This window comes from Macaca fascicularis, chromosome 18 (genome assembly GCF_037993035.2).
Source record: "Macaca fascicularis isolate 582-1 chromosome 18, T2T-MFA8v1.1".
Lineage (NCBI taxonomy): Eukaryota > Metazoa > Chordata > Mammalia > Primates > Cercopithecidae > Macaca > Macaca fascicularis.
In genome coordinates this window covers 77,053,930-77,071,678 of record NC_088392.1, presented here as the reverse complement: position 1 = coordinate 77,071,678, position 17,749 = coordinate 77,053,930, and the positions used below count along the sequence as shown (strand labels likewise).

Sequence of the window (17,749 nt, the reverse complement as noted above, 5' to 3'; positions counted from 1 at the left end):
GCATGTGTCTTTATAGCAGCATGATTTATAATCCTTTGGGTATATACCCAGTAATGGGATGGCTGGGTCATATGGTACATCTAGTTCTAGATCCTTGAGGAATTGCCATACTGTTTTCCATAATTGTTGAACTAGTTTACAATCCCACAACAGTGTAAAAGTGTTCCTATTTCTCCACATCCTCTCCAGCAGCTGTTGTTTCCTGACTTTTTAATGATTGCCATTCTAACTGGTGTGAGATGGTATCTCATTGTGGTTTTGATTTGCATTTCTCTGATGGCCAGTGATGATGAGCACTTTTTCATATGTCTGTTGGCTGTATGAATGCCTTCTTTTGAGAACTGTCTGTTCATATCCTTTGCCCACTTTTTCATGGAGTTTTTTCTTGTAAATTTGTTTGAGTTCTTTGTAGGTTCTGGATATTAGCCCTTTGTCAGATGAGTAGATTGCAAAAATGTTCTCCCATTCTGTAGGTTGCCTGTTCACTCTGATGGTAGTTTCTTTGGCTGTGCAGAAGCTCTTTAGTTTAATTAGATCCCATTTGTCAATTTTGGCTTTTGTTGCCGTTGCTTTTGATGTTTTAGACATGAAGTCCTTGCCCATGCCTATGTCCTGAATGGTATTACCTAGGTTTTCTTCTAGGGTTTTTATGGTATTAGGTCTAACATTTAAGTCTCTAATCCATCTTGAATTAATTTTTGTATAAGGAGTAAGGAAAGGATCCAGTTTCAGCTTTCTACTTATGGCTAGCCAATTTTCCCAGCACCATTTATTAAATAAGGAATCCTTTCCCCATTTCTTGTTTTTCTGAGGTTTGTCAAAGATCAGATGGCTGTAGATGTGTGGAATTATTTCTGAGGGCTCTGTTCTGTTCCATTGGTCTATATCTCTGTTTTGGTACCAGTACCATGCTGTTTTGGTTACTGTAGCCTTGTAGTATAGTTTGAAATCAGGTAGCGTGATGCCTCCAGCTTTGTTCTTTTGACTTAGGATTGTCTTGGAGATGCGGGCTCTTTTTTGGTTCCATATGAACTTTAAAGCAGTTTTTTCCAATTCTGTGAAGAAACTCATTGGTAGCTTGATGGGGATGGCATTGATTCTATAAATTACCTTGGGCAGTATGGCCATTTTCACGATATTGATTCTTCCTATCCATGAGCATGGAATGTTCTTCCATTTGTTTGTGTCCTCTTTTATTTCACTAGCAGTGGTTTGTAGTTCTCCTTGAAGAGGTCCTTTACTAACCCTTGTAAGTTGGATTCCTAGGTATTTGATTCTCTTTGAAGCAATTGTGAATGGAAGTTCATTCCTGATTTGGCTCTCTGTTTGTCTGTTACTGGTGTATAAGAATGCTTGTGATTTTTGCACATTAATGTTGTATCCTGAGACTTTGCTGAAGTTTCTTATCAGCTTAAGGAGATTTTGGGCTGAGACAATGGGGTTTTCTAAATATACAATCATGTCATCTGCAAACAGGGACAATTTGACTTCTTCTTTTCTTAACTGAATACCCTTTATTTGTTTCTCTTGCCTGATTGCCCTAGCGAGAACTTCCAACACTATGTTGAATAGGAGTGGTGAGAGAGGGCATCCCTGTCTTGTGCCAGTTTTCAAAGGGAATTTTTCTAGTTTTTGCCCATTCAGTATGATATTGGCTGTGGGTCTGTCATAAATAGCTCTTATTATTTTGATATACGTTCCATCAATACCAAATTTATTGAGCGTTTTTAGCATGAAGGGCTGCTGAATTTTGTCAAAGGCCTTTTCTCCATCTATTGAGATGATCATGTGGTTTTTGTCTTTGGTTCTGTTTATATGCTGGATTACGTTTATTGATTTGCGTATGTTGAACCAGCCTTGCATCCCAGGGATGAAGCCCACTTGATCATGGTGGGTAAGCTTTTTGATGTGCTGCTGGATCTGGTTTGCCAGTATTTTATTGAGGATTTTTGCATCGGTGTTCATCAGGGATATTGGTCTAAAATTCTCTTTTTTTGTTGTATGTCTGCCAGGCTTTGGTATCAGGATGATGTTGGCCTCATAAAATGAGTTAGGGAGGATTCCCTCTTTTTCTATTGATTGGAATAGTTTCAGAAGGAATGGTACCAGCTCCTCCTTGTACCTCTGGTAGAATTCAGCTGTGAATCCATCTGGTCCTGGCCTTTTTTTGGTTGGTAGGCTATTAATTACTGCCTCAATTTCAGAGCCTGCTATTGGTCTATTCAGGAATTCAGCTTCTTCCTGGTTTAGTCTTGGGAGAGTGTAAGTGTCCAGGAAATTATCCATTTCTTCTAGATTTTCTAGTTTATTTGCGTAGAGGTGTTTATAGTATTCTCTGATGGTAGTTTGTATTTCTGTGGGGTCGGTGGTGATATCCCCTTTATCATTTTTTATTGCGTCTATTTGATTCTTCTCTCTTTTCTTCTTTATTAGTCTTGCTAGCGGTCTATCAATTTTGTTGATCTTTTCAAAAAACCAACTCCTGGAATCATTGATTTTTTGTAGGGTTTTTTGTGTCTCTATCTCCTTCAGTTCTGCTCTGATCTTCGTTATTTCTTGCCTTCTGCTAGCTTTTGAATGTGTTTGCTCTTGCTTCTCTAGTTCTTTTAATTGTGATGTTAGAGTGTCAATTTTAGATCTTTCCAGCTTTCTCTTGTGGGCATTTAGTGCTGTAAATTTCCCTCTACACACTGCTTTAAATATGTCCCAGAGATTCTGGTATGTTGTATCTTTGTTCTCATTGGTTTGAAAGAACATCTTTATTTCTGCCTTCATTTCGTTCTGTACCCAGTAGTCATTCAGGAGCAGGTTATTCAGTTTCCATGTAGTTGAGCGGTTTTGATTGATTTTCTTAGTCCTGAGTTCTAGTTTGATTGCACTGTGGTCTGAGAGACAGTTTGTTATAATTTCTGTTCTTGTACATTTGCTGAGGAGTGTTTTACTTCCAATTATGTGGTCTATTTTGGAATAAGTGTGATGCGGTGCTGAGAAGAATGTATATTCTGTTGATTTGGGGTGGAGAGTTCTATAGATGTCTATTAGGTCTGCTTGCTGCAGAGTTGAGTTCAATTCCTGGACATCTTTGTTAACTTTCTGTCTCGTTGATCTGTCTAATGTTGACAGTGGGGTGTTGAAGTCTCCCATTATTATTGTATGGGAGTCTGAGTCTCTTTGTAAGTCTCTAAGGACTTGCTTTATGAATCTGGGTGCTCCTGTATTGGGTGCATATATATTTAGGATAGTTAGCTCTTCTTGTTGAATTGATCCCTTTACCATTATGTAATGGCCTTCTTTGTCTCTTTTGATTTTTGATGGTTTAAAGTCTGTTTTATCAGAGACTAGTATTGCAACCCCTGCTTTTTTTTGTTCTCCATTTGCTTGGTAGATCTTCCTCCATCCCTTTATTTTGAGCCTATGTATGTCTCTGCATGTGAGATGGGTCTCCTGAACACAGGAGACTGATGGGTCTTGACTCTTTATCCAATTTGCCAGTCTGTGTCTTTTAATTGGAGCATTTAGTCCATTTACATTTAAGGTTAAGATTGTTATGTGTGAACTTGATCCTGCCATTATGATATTAACTGGTTATTTTGCTCGTTAGTTGATGCAGTTTCTTCCTAGCCTCAATGGTCTTTACATTTTGGCATGTTTTTGCAATGGCTGGTACCGGTTGTTCCTTTCCATGTTTAGTGCTTCCTTCAGGGTCTCTTGTAAGGCAGGCCTAGTGGTGACAAAATCTCTAAGCATTTGCTTATCTGTAAAGGATTTTATTTCTCCTTCACTTATGAAACTTAGTTTGGCTGGATATGAAATTCTGGGTTTAAAATTCTTTTCTTTAAGAATGTTGAATATCGGCCCCCACTCTCTTCTGGTTTGCAGAGTTTCTGCCAAGAGATCTGCTGCTAGTCTGATGGGCTTCCCTTTGTGGGTAACCCGACCTTTCTCTCTGGCTGCCCTTAAGATTTTTTCCTTCATTTCAACTTTGGTGAATCTGGCAATTATGCATCTTGGAGTTGTTCTTCTCAAGGAGTATCTTTGTGGCGTTCTCTGTATTTTCTGAATTTGAATGTTGGCCTGCCTTACTAGGTTGGGGAAGTTCTCCTGGATGATATCCTGAAGAGTGTTTTCCAACTTGGTTCCATTTTCCCCCTCACTTTCAGGCACCCCAATCAGACGTAGATTTGGTCTTTTTACATAATCCCATACTTCTTGCAGGCTTTGTTCATTTCTTTTTCTTCTTTTTTCTTTAGGTTTCTCTTCTCACTTCATTTCATTCATTTGATCCTCAATCACTGATACTCTTTCTTCCAGTTGGTCGAGTCAGTTACTGAAGCTTGTGCATTTGTCACGTATTTCTCATGTCATGGTTTTCATCTCTGTCAATTCGTTTATGGCCTTCTCTGCATTAATTATTCTAGTTATCAATTCTTCCACTGTTTTTTCAAGATTTTTAGTTTCTTTGCGCTGGGTACGTAATTCCTCCTTTAGCTCTGAGAAGTTTGATGGACTGGAGCCGCCTTCTCTCATCTCATCAAAGTCATTCTCCGTCCAGCTTTGATCTGTTGCTGGCGATGAGCTGCGTTCCTTTGCAGTGGGCGATGCGCTCTTATTTTTTGAATTTCCAGCTTTTCTGCCCTGCTTTTTCCCCATCTTTGTGGTTTTATCTGCCTCTGGTCTTTGATGATGGCAACGTACTGATGGGGTTTTGGTGTGGGTGTCCTTCCTGTTTGTTAGTTTTCCTTCTAACAGTCAGGACCCTCAGCTGTAGGTCTGTTGGAGATTGCCTGAGGTCCACTCCAGACCCTGCTTGCCTGGGTATCAGCAGCAGAGGCTGCAGAAGATAGAATATTGCTGAACAGTGAGTGTACCTGTCTGATTCTTGCTTTGGAAGCTTCCTCTCAGGGGTGTACTCCACCTTGTGAGGTGTGGGGTGTCAGTCTGCCCCTAGTGGGGGATGTCTCCCAGTTAGGCTACTCAGGGGTCAGGGACCCACTTGAGCAGACAGTCTGTCCCTTCTCAGATCTCAACCTCCGCGTTGGGAGATCCGCTGCTCTCTTCAAAGCTGTCAGACAGTCGTTTGCCTCTGCAGAGGTTTCAGCTGCTTTTTGTTGTTGTTGTTGTTGTTGTTTAGCTGTGCCCTGTCCCTAGAGGTGGAGTCTACAGAGACAGGCAGGACTCCTTGAGCTGCTGTGCGCTCTACCCAGTTCGAGCTTCCCAGCTGTTTTGTTTATCTACTTAAGCCTCAGCAATGGTGGGCGCCCCTTCCCCAGCCTCGCTGCTGCCTTGCCGCAAGATCGCAGACTGCTGTGCTAGCAGTGAGGGAGGCTTTGTGGGCGTGGGACCCTCCCGACCAGGTGTGGGATATAATCTCCTGGTGTGCCCGTTTGCTAAGATCCTTGGTAGAGTACAGTATTGGGGTGGGAGTTACCCGATTTTCCAGGTGTTGTGTGTCTCAGTTCCCCTGGCTAGGAAAAGGGATTCCCTTCCCCCTTGCTCTTCCCAGGTGAGGCGATGCCTCACCGTGCTTCAGCTCTCGCTGGTTGGGCTGCAGCAGCTGACCAGCACCGACTGTCCCGCACTCCCTAGTGAGATGAAACCAGTACCTCAGTTGAAAATGCAGAAATCACCTGTCTTCTGTGTCACTTGTGCTAGGAGTTGGAGACTGGAGCTGTTCCTATTCTGCCATCTTGCCGCCTAGGTTTTTTTCTAGGGTTTTTATAGCTTTAGGTCTTACATTTAAGTCTTTAATCCATCCTGAGTTAATTTTTGTATAAGGTGCAAGGAAGGGGTCCAGTTTCAGTTTTCTGCATATGGCTAGCCTGTTTTCCCAACACCATTTATTAAATAGGGAATCCTTTCCCCATTGCTTGTTTTTGTCAGGTTTGTCAAAGATCAGATGGTTGTAGATGGTGTGGTATTATTTCTGAGACCTCTGTTCTGTTCCATTGGTCTATATGTCTGTTTTGGTACCAGTACCATGCTGTTTTGGTTACTGTAGCGTTGTAGTATAGTTTGAAGTCAGGTAACATGATGCCTCCAGCTTTGTTCTTTTTGCTTAGGATTGTCTTGCCTAAACGGGTTCTTTTTTGGTTCCATATACAATTTAAAGTAGTTTTTTCTAATTCTGTGAAGAAAGTCAGTGGTAGCTTGATGGGGATAACATTGAATCTGTAAATTACTTTGGGCAGTATGGCCATTTTCACGATACGATTCTTCCTATCAATGAGCATGGAATGTTTTTCCATTTGTTTGTGTCCTCTCTTATTTCCTTGAGCAGTGCTTTGTAGTTCTCCTTGAAAAGGTCCTTCATATCCCTTGTAAGTTGTATTCCTAGGTATTTTATTCTCTTTGTAGCAATTGTGAATGGGAGTTCACTCATGATTTGGCTCTCTGTTTGTCTATTATTGGTGTATAGGAATGCTTGTGGTTTTCGCACATTAATTTTGTATCCTGAGACTTTGCTGAAGTTGCTTAACAGCTTAAGAAGATTTTGGCCGGGCGCGGTGGCTCAAGCCTGTAATCCCAGCACTTTGGGAGGCCGAGACGGGCGGATCACGAGGTCACAAGATCAAGACCATCCTGGCTAACACGGTGAAACCCCATCTCTACTAAAAGAAAAAAATACAAAAAACTAGCCGGGCGAGGTGGCGGGCGCCTGTAGTCCCAGCTACTCGGGAGGCTGAGGCAGGAGAATGGCATGAACCCGGGAGGCGGAGCTTGCAGTGAGCTGAGATCCAGCCACTGCACTCCAGCCTGGGCGACAGAGTGAGACTCTGTCTCAAAAAAAAAAAAAAAAAAAAAAAAAGATTTTGGGGTGAGGTGATGAGGTTTTCTAAATATATAATCATGTCATTCTGCAGAGACAATTTGACTTCCTCTTTTCTTAATTGAATACCCTTTATTTCTTTTTCTTGCCTGATTGCCCTGGCCAGAACTTCCAATGCTATGTTGAATAGGAGTAGTGAGAGAGGGCATCCTTGTCTTGTGCCAGTTTTCAAAGGGAATGCTTCCAGCTTTTGCCCATTCAGTGTGATATTGGCTGTGGGTGTGTCATAAATAGGTCTTATTATTTTCAGAGATGTTCCATCAGTACCTAGTTTATTGAGAGTTTTTAGCATGAATTTTATCGTAGGCCTTTTCTGTATCTATTGAGATAATCATGTGGTTTTTGTCACTGGTTCTTGTTAATTGTCTCTCTTGTTGATCTGTCTAATATTGACAGTGGGGTGTTAAAGTCTCCCACTATTATTGTGTGGGAGTCTAAGTCTCTTTGTAGGTCTCTGATAACTTGCTTTATGAATCTAGGTGCTCCTGTATTGGGTGCATATATATTTAGGATAGATCTGGCTGGGCGCAGTGGCTCAAGCCTGTAATCCCAGCACTTTGGGAGGCCGAGACGGGTGGATCACAAGGTCAGGAGATCGAGACCATCCTGGCTAACACGGTGAAACCCCGTCTCTACTAAAAAATACAAAAAACTAGCTGGGCGAGGTGGCGGGCACCTGTAGTCCCAGCTACTCGGGAGGCTGAGGCAGGAGAATGGCGTGAACCTGGGAGGCGGAGCTTGCAGTGAGCTGAGATCCGGCCACTGCACTCCAGCCTGGGCGACAGAACGAGACTCTGTCTCAAAAAAAAAAAAAAAAAAAAAAAAAAAAAGGATAGCTCTTCTTGTTGAATTGATCCCTTTACCATTATGTAATGCCTTTCTTTGTCTTTTTTTGATCTTTGTTGGTTTAAAGTCTGTTTTATCATAGACTAGAATTGCAAACCCCCACCCCCCGCTTTTTATTTTGCTTTCCATTTGCTTGGTAAATATTCCCTTATCCCTTTATTTTGAGCCTATGTGTGTCTTTGCACATGAGATGGGTCTCCTGAATACAGCACACTGATGATGGGTCTTGACTCTTTATCCATTTTGCCAGTCTGTGTCTTTTTTTTTTTTTTGGGACGGAGTTTTGCTCTTGTCTCCCAGCCCATAGCCCTCACCTTCTCTCACCTGAGTAGTTTGTACTTGTTGGGTCTCTGCCTATGGGGCTCTTCCCCGCTGCTTACTTGCCTTTCTTCTTCTTTTTCTTTTTTTTTTTTTTTGATGGAGTCTCACTCTGTCACCAGGCTGGAGTACAGTGGTGTAATCTTGGCTCACTGCAACCTCTGCCTCCCGGGTTCAAGTGATTCTCCTGCCTCAGTCTCCTGAGTAGCTGGGATTACAGGTGCCTGCAACCACACCCAGCTAATTTTTGGTATTTTTAGTAGAGACAGGGTTTTGCTGTGTTGCCCAGGTTGGTCTCAAATTCCTGACCTCAGGTGATTCACCCACCTCGGCCTCCCAAAGTGCTGGGATTACAGGCATGAGCCACTGTGCCCAGCCCAGTCTGTGTCTTTTAATTGGGGCATTTAGCCCGTTTACATTTAAGGTTAATATTGTTATGTGTGAATTTGATCCTGTCATTATGATCAGCTAGCTGGTTATTTTCCCATTAATTTATGCAGTTTCTTCATAGTGTTGATGGTCTTTACAATTTGGAATGTTTTTGCAGTGGCTGGTACCAGTTTTTCCTTTCCATATTTAGTGCTTCCTTCAGGAGCTCTTGTGAGGCAGGCCTGATGGTGACAAAATCTTTCAGTATTTGCTTGTCTGTAAAGGATTTTATTTCTCCTTCACTTATGAAGCTTAGTTTGGCTGGATATGAGATTCTGGGTTAAAATTCTTTAAGAATGTTGAATATTGGCCCCCACTTTCTTCTGGCTTGTAGGGTTTCTGTAGACATCCACTGTTAGTCTGATGGGCTTCCCTTTGTGGGTAATTCTTTCTGGCTGCCCTTAACATTTTTTCCTTCATTTCAACCTTGATGAATCTGATGATTATGTGTCTTGGGGTTGCCCTTCTTGAGGAGTATCTTTGTGGTGTTCTCTGTATTTCTTTAATTTGAATGTTGGCCTCTCTTGCTTGGTTGGGGAAGTTCTCCTAGATAATATCCTGAAGAGCGTTTTCCAACTTGGTTCCATTCTCCCTGTCACTTTCAGATAACACAAATCAAACTAAGTTGGCCTTTTCACATAGTCTCATATTTTTTGGAGGCTTTGTTCTTTTTCATTCTTTTTTCTCTAATCTTGTCTTCATGCTTTATTTCATTAAGTTGATCTTCAATCTCTGATATCCTTTCTTCTGCTTGATTGATTCGGCTATTGATACTTGTGTATGTTTCACGAAGTTTTCGTGCTGTGTTTTTCAGCTCCATTAGGTTACTTATGTTCTTCTCTAAACTGGTTATTCTAGTTAGCAATTCCTCTAACCTTTTTTCAAGGTTCTTAGCTTCCTTGCATTGGGTTAGAACATGCTCCTTTAGCTTGGAGGAGTTTGTTATTACCCACCTTCTGAATCCTACTTATGTCAATTCATCAAACTCATTCTCTGTCCAGCTTTGTTCCCTTGCTGGTGAGGAGTTGTGATACTTTGGAGAAGAGGTGTTCTTGTGTTTGGAATTTTCAGCCTTTTTGCGCTGGTTTTTCCTCATCTTGGTGGATTTATCTACCTTTGGCTTTGAAGCAGGTGACCTTTGGATGGGGTTTTTTTGTGGATGTGTTTCTGTTGCTGTTGATGCTATTCCTTTCTGTTTGTTCGTTTTCCTTCTAACAGTCAGGCCCCTCTGCTGCAGGTCTGCTGGAGATTGCTGGAGGTCAACTCCAGACCCTGTTTGCCTGGGTATCACCAGCAGAGGCTGCAGAACAGCAAAGATTGTTGCCCGTTCCTTCTTCTGGAAGCTTCCTCCCAGAGGGGCACCTGCCAGATGCTAGCTGGAGCTCTCTAATACAAGGTATCTGTCGACCCCTGCTGGGAGGTGTCTCCCAGTCAGGAGTCATGGGGGTCAGGGATGACCCACTTGAGGAGGTAGTCTGTCCTTTAGCAAAGCTCGAACGCTGTGCTGGGAGATCCACTGCTCTCTTCAGAGCTGGCAGGCAGGAAGTCTGCTGAAGTTGCGCCCACAGCCACTCCTTCCCCCAGGTGCTCTGTCCCAGGGAGATGAGAGTTTTGTCTATAAGCCCCTGACTGGGGCTGCTGCGTTTCTTTCAGAGATGCCCTGCCCAGTGAGGAGGACTCTAGAGAGGCAGTCTGGCTTACAGTGGCTTTGCAGAGCTGCGGTGGGCTCCGTCCATTCCAAACTTCCCAGTGGCTTTGTTTACACTGTGAGGGGAAAACCACCTAATCAAGCCTCAGTAATGGTGGACAGCCCTTCCCCCACCAAGCTCTAGTGTCCCAGGTTGACTTCAGACTGCTGTGCTGGCAGCAAGAATTTCAAGCCAGTGGATCTTAGCTTGCTGGGCTCCGTGGGGGTGGGATCTGCTGAACTAGACCACTTGGCTTCCTGACTTCAGCCCCTTTTCCTTTGGAGTGAACAGTTGTGTCTTGGTGGCATTCCAGGCTCCACTGGAGTATGAAAGAAAACTGCAGCTAGTTCAGTGTCTGCCCAAACAGCTGCCCAGTTTTGTGCTTGAAACCCAGGGCCCTGGTGGTGTAGGCACCCAAGGGAATCTCCTGGTCTGTGGGTTGCAAAGACCGTGGGAAAAGCGTAGTATCTGGACCAGAATGCACCATTCCTCACAGCAGAGTCCCTCATGGCTTCCCTTGGCTAGGGGAGGGAGTTCCCTGACCCCTTATGCTTCCGGAGTGAGGCGGCACCCCACCCTGCTTCTGCTTGCCCTCCGTGGGCTGCACCCACTGTCAAACCAGTCCCAGTGAGATGAGGTGGGTTCCTCAGATAGAAATGCAGACATCACCTGCCTTCTGCATTGATCTCATTCATAGCTGCAGACTGGAGCTGTTCCTATTTGGCCATCTTGTGAGCCACCCAATAAATAAAATTTAAAAGAAAAAAAAAAGTTTCTTTTTAAGTCTGAATAATTAATATTCCATTAATTATTGTACATGTATGTACATGCCAGATTTTTTTACCCATTCATCCACCAATCGACACTTTGGTTGTTTCTACCTTTTGGCTCTTTTGAATAATGCTGCTATGAACGTGAATGTATAAATATCTTTTTGAGTACCAGTTTTCAGTTCTTTTGGGTATATACCCAGAAGTGGCATTGCTGGGTCATATGGTAATTCTATACTTGATTTTTTGAGGAATCACCATACAATTTCCACAGTGGCTACCTATTTTATATCTCATTTAGCAATACATAGAGTTCCAAATTCTCTACATCTTCACCAACACTTGTTATTTTTTCACATATAATAGCCATCCAAATGGGTGTGAAGTGGAATCTTGTGGTTTCATTCTGCATTTTCCTAATGATGAGTGACGTTGAGCATCTTTCCATGCACTATTGGCTATTTGCATATTTTCTTCAGAGAAATGTCTATCAAGTCCTTAAACATTTGTTAATTGGGGTTTTTGTTGCTGTTGAGTTCTTTGGATAGTTTTGGTTTTTCTCCATTATCATGTTCTTAATTTCATTGAGTTTATGCTTCATCTTTATTATTTCTTTTCTTCTACTTCAGATACATCATACAATTTTTTTTTTTTTTTTTTTGAGACAGTTTCACTCTTGTCGCTCAGCTGGAGTGCAATGGCACAATCTCGGCTCACTGAAACCTCCACCTCCTGGGTTCAGGCGATTCTCCTGCGTTAGCCTCCCAAGTAGCTGGAATTACAGGTGCCTGCCACCATGCCCAGCTAATTTTTGTATTTTTAGTAGAGACGGGGTTTCACCGCGTTGGCTAGGCTGGTCATTATACAAATTTTGATATATTGAATTTGGGTTTTCGTTCCATTAGAAATACTTTAAAATTTCCCTTTTGTCTTCATTTTTTCCCACATGGGTTATTTGAAAGTGCACTGTTTGTCTGCTACATATTTGGAGATTTTCTAAATATTTTTGTTATTATCCCAGTTTAATTCAGCTGTGGCATAATACATGCTTTATATGATTTTTTTTAAAGTTTGTTAAAAATTTATGGCCCAGAATATAATCTATTTTGGTGAATGTTTCATGTGTATTTGAAAAGGATGAATATATTCTGCCTTTTGATAGTGTTCAATTAAATTGAGTATAATTAGGCCACGTAAGTCAAATAGGTCTTCTCTACCCTCACAGATTTTATATTGACTTGTTCTGCTGACTGACAAAGGAGCATTGAAATCTCCAACTGTAATTCTGAATCTGTCAACTACTTGTAGTTTTATCAATTTTTGCTTCATGTCTTTTGAAGCTCTGTTGTTAGGTGCATGCACATTTAAGATTACTGTCATATTAGTGAATTGACTCCTTTATTATTATATAATGCTTAGCTTTTTCCTGGAAATATTTCTTGTTCTGAAGTCTACTTTGTCTGATAGCAATAGAACCACTTCAGCTTTCTTTTGATTAGTGTTTTCACGATACTTCTTTTTCCATCCTTTTAACTCATCCTTATATTTAAAGTGGGTTTGTTGTAGACAGCATATAGTTAGGTCTTTAAAAAAATACAGCCGGGTGTGGTGGCTCAAGCCTGTAATCCCAGCATTTTGGGAGGCTGAGGTGGGTGGATCATGAGGTCAGGAGTTCGAGACCAGCCTGGCCAACATGGTGAATCCCCGTCTCTACTAAAAATACAAAAATTAGCTTGGCATGGTGGTAACGTGCCTGTAATCCCAGCTACTGGGATTCAGGAGAATGGCTTGAACCCAGGAGGCAGAGGTTGCAGTGAGCTGAGATCATGCCACCATACTACAGCCTGGGTGACAGAGCAAGACTCCATCTCAAAAAAACAAAAACAAAACAAAACAAAATCAACAAAACAATATGACAACTTTCTTCTTTCAATTTGTAAGTTTAAACTGTTTATAGTTAATGTAATTGTTAATACAGTTGGGTTAAATTCACCATCTTGGCCAGGTGTGGCAGCTCACGCCTACAATCCCAGCACTTGGGAGGCCGAGGTGGGCAGATCACTTGAGCCCAGTTCAAGACCAGCCTAGACAACATGGTGAAACCCCATTTCTACCAAAAAAAAAAAAAAAAAAAAAAAAAAGAAAGCTGGACATGTTGGCACATGCTTGTAGCTACTTGAGAGGCTGAGGTGGGAGAATCACCAGAGACCAGGGAGGTCGAGGTTGCAGTGAGCTGTGATCATGCCACTGACTCCAGCCTGAGCAACAGAGCGAGACCCTGTCTTAAAAACAAAACAAAACAAAAAAAAAAAACAAACAAAAAAACCATCCTGCTAATTGTTTTCTGTAGATATTTAAAGCCAGTGCTCATCTTATAATGATTTGTGCTTATAGTGATTTCTAGCAAATTAAAATGACACTAAGAACATAAGCCATTTGGGCCATCTTCTAGTTGGTGGGAAGCCAAAAGCCTGCTTGGTTATTAGAAATAAATAAGTAACATGCTACTATATACTTAAGCCAAAACATTAGTAAATCTTTTCAGACTGTGAGAAGACAGCAAGGAGTCTAAAGACCTGGGGCTTCACCCAGCTCTATCCCTTGCTAGCTATAGAGATTTGGGCAGTTGCCTAATCTTCCTGAGACTCAGTTAAATAGGCAAAATCATACCATCTACAAGCAATCAGAGGAACTCTCTCTAAATCTTGGGCACAGTTGGGGAAAAAAAATCTCTCCATTTGGGGAAAGTCCAGAGAAAAAGGAATTTCTGAATCTGGATGACAAAGGATGACAAATGGAATTTCTGAATCTGTTTGATGACTAGTCACAGTAAGCTTGGGAGTATTTTTGTAGACAGGGAGAATAATCACAATATATGCACAGACCAGTGACTGCTGCAAGCATGCAAATGAGAAACTAGGGACTTCAATTAATGCAGAAGGTTGGAGAAGAGGATTTAATTCAATGGGGCTTGAAGACCAATGGGATGTAGGGAATAGAAGAGGTCTAAGACCACTCCCAAGTTTCAGATTTGGGAAGCTAGGTAAACAGTGGTTACTTTCACTGAGGTATGAAATATAAGAGGACAAGTTGGAGGGGGCTGGTTTTTAAATAGAAGGTAATATTAGTTTTACTGTCAGTTGATTTAGAGGTGTCTATACAACCAAGGCGGAGATGCCAGTAGGTCGTCTGATGGGTGTATTTGGAGTTCAGGAGTAGTCTGCACTACAGTCTTGGAAGTCATCAGTGTACAGGTGGAGGCTGGGCCATTGTACACTGACAGTCGGACCTTGACCTCTGTCTTCTCTGAGCTTCCCCAGGACTTCGTGCGTCTCCTGTGGATTCACAGAAGCTGCCCTGCTGCATGTTCCAGTTAGGGATCCACCATCCCTTGCACCTGAAACTCAAGGGTTGTTGTATTGATCTAGGCCTTGCACAAAGCAACCATGCAGCAAATTTCAACTGTGACTACAGTGTCACAACAAAAATAACGGGTTCCTTCTATCACATCCTGACCTACTCTTATCACTCTTATGCAACTTGTAAGCTGAGTTACAAATTCTAGGCAACACGTCATCTATACACAAGGACTTTCCCTCTCCCTGGTAATGTAAGTCACTCATGGAAAAAGCCCTAATTTGAGGAAGCTTGTTTGAGAGCTGGTGACACGCGAGGCAAATCTCCTGTTCTGTTGTCATCAACGAATATTCACCCTTCACATTTCATTTTAAAGAATTTAAGCAATTAGTTAAATTAAACCAGCTGCCCACTAGTGACTCCATTTTGAAGCCCGAGGAGATAGAAAGAGAATGAACCTGTTGTTTCCCCACTGCTTGACAAGAAATCCACTGTAATTCATGAAGCCGCTCAACTCCAGGATGTTTAGCATCCAGTTCACAGACTAGAAATACAACTTTGTGGCCATAACAACATCTGCAGATCTTGTGGTCTTGGGTGGTTTTTATTTGTTCTTTCTTGGATTATGTTTCTGTCTGCATAGATGACTGAAAATTCCTTTTATATCTGGCTCTACTTACTTCAGAGTCTCTGTGAGAACCAAATAAGACGCTAACCTAGTACAATGAGCTATAAACGTATAAAATATTACTTGCAACTGTTCTTCAAAAAGACAGTTCCTAGCTGGGCATGTTGGCTCACACCTGTAATCCCAGCACTTTGGGAGGCAGAGGCAGGCAGATCGCTTGAGCCTGAGCTTGAGACCAGCCTGGGAAACATAGTGAGACCCCCATCTCTACAAAAAATAGAAAAGTTAGGTGGGCATGGTGTCGTGAGTGCACCTGTAGTCCCAGCTCTCAGGAGGCCGAGATGGGAAGCTCACCAGAGCCTGGGAAGGTCGAGACTACAGTGAGCCATGATTGCACAAGTGCACTTCAACCTGGGTGACAGATTGAGACCCTCTCCCAAAATTAAAAAAAATGACAGTTCCCTTAAAATATCTAGAGGAGTGGCCGGGCACAGTAGCTCACGTCTGTAATCCCAGTACTTTGGGAGGCCAAGACAGATCACTTGAGGTCAGGAGTTCAAGACCAGCCTGGCCAACATGGTGAAACCCGTCTCCACTAAAAATACAAAAATTACCAAGCATGGTGGGAGGCACCTATAATCCCAGCTACTTGAGTGGCTGAAGGTGGAGCATTGCTTGACCCTGGGAGGAGGAAGTTTCAGTCAGCCAAGATTGCACCACTGCACCAGCCTGGATGACAGTGAGACTCTGTCTCAAAAAACAAAACAAAAATCTAGAGGGATCAAACTGCGTTTCAGTTGATCAGACAATGGACTGCTGGGCTGTCCAAAGGTGAGACAGGCCACTGACAGCATGAGAACCACTGCCCAGATACTGAATAACCAGCCCCTAAGACAATGTGGGGATTAACAGTCTAGAAAATTTAGCCCTAGTCCCACTCTCATAAATCGCATTCATTGGAAGAAAAACCCAAAAGTATACTTACTGGAAAACCTAAGAATAAAAATTTAATCAGTTTGGGCCAGTGGCTTATGCCTGTAATCCCAATACTTTGGGAGGCCAAGGCGGGTGGATCACCTGAGGTCAGGAGTTCGAGACCAGCCTGGTCAACATGGTGAAACCCTATCTCTACTAAAAATACAAAATTAGTTGGGTGTGGTGGTGCGCACTTGTAATCGCAGCTACTTGGGAGGCTGAGGCAGGAGAATTGCTTGAACCTGGGAGGTGGAGGTTGCAGTGAGCCGAGATCGCGCCATTGCACTCCAGCCTGGGCAACAAGAGCGAAACTCAAAAAAAAAAAAAAAAAATTAAACTCAGGGGCTACCAACCACACTGCCTTCTTGCAAAGTCCAACTTTAACCCGCAAACTATCCTACTAAACAAGAATAGCACTTTTGTTAATACTACAGTTGACAGACTGAAAACGCAGATACCAAGATTGAGTTGTAAACATAAAATAGACCACAGATTGCTGAATGAGCTACAAACGACCATGCCAAGCACCACCTCTTTTTTGTTGAACTCATGTTTGAGGATCTGTTTCCTGAGATCACTCCTGGTTCCAGGTCCTCTCTGTCAGGAAGACAGACACGAATGCGGGATATCTAAACAGAAGGATTTAATACAGGGGACTACACGGTTGTTCAAATTCTAAACCAATGAAGAAGTGAAGGAAGCAGCCACCATCCCTAGGGCCCTGGGGTCAAAAAGAGGAGGGCACTGCCACAACTCAGGAGCTCAGAGGAAGGACGCCGGCAAGGCTGGATCCAAGCTTCTGAGAGGGGAATGCAGACTTGGAGGAGCGGGATCCCAGGGGGCAGAGGGACTGCTGAGGGTACAGTCCAGCAAGGGCTAGGATGACCTGGCTGGCAAGACACTGACAAGCCCCGATGCCACTGGTACCTCTGACAGGTCACAGTGAGGTTGGAGCCGGGGGTCCCGCAGGAAGCTGGAGGCTAGAGCTGGTGGTCTGATGTTGCTCCAGGGAGGCTGATGAGAACGGAAAAATGGCAAGCAAGCCACTTCCTCCGCCCTCCCAACTTCTAGCTCCTCCACCAGCAGATTTTCGCAGGAAGAGGAAGAGGGTTTGGCGAATCTAGTTGGGAGTCCCAGCCCCAGCATCACAGAGCAGAGCACAGAGGGGCAGGCTGGGAGGTAAGGGTCATAAATCACCGGCAGTCGTGATCAACTGTGGCTGATAAAGGCACATACACGAACTGAAACACTTTTCTAGAGGACACGACAATCCACAGTTTGCTACAGTTCAGTGGCACTAAAGTCCCTGCACACTGCGGTGCTGCCATTGCCACTGTCCATCTTCCCCAGCTGAAACTCTGTACCCAGAAACAATGCCTCATCGCCTCTCCTGCCTGCCTGGGAACCACCGTTCTACGTTGTCTCTACGAATCTGGGTGCTCCATACACCTCATGTAAGTGGCATCAGGCAGTATCAGTCCTTCTGTGACTGCTTATTGCACTCGGCGTAATGTCAAGGTTCATCCACGCAGCACATGTGATAGGATTTCCTTCCTTTTTAAGGATGAATATCCCATTGTTTGTATAACACACATTTTGTTTATCCATTATTTTCCTGCTGGACATTGGGGCTGTCTCCACCTTTTGGCTCTTGTGGACAGTCCTGCTGTGGGCACTGGTGTACAAGTACCTGTTTGAGTTTCTGCTTTTGATCTTTTGGATATAAACCTAGAAGTCAAATTGCTGGATCATATGGTAGCTCTATGTTCAGCCCTTTGAGAAACCATCAAACTCTTTTCCCCAGTGGAGGACCAGGCTTTCCCTGTCTGAACACTCAAAAGGATTAAGCTGTGGAGCTCATGGAGAATCCTGTCATATGTACAATTTATAACTGGATAAATATGGCAACTCA

General features: G+C 43.0%; 1 long non-coding RNA gene across 1 annotated transcript in view; it reads left to right on the top strand.

Moving 5' to 3' along the window:
* Positions 1 to 17,749, top strand: part of LOC135968287 (uncharacterized) — a 32,625-nt gene that overhangs the window by 10,962 nt on the left and 3,914 nt on the right. The window lies entirely within an intron of this gene.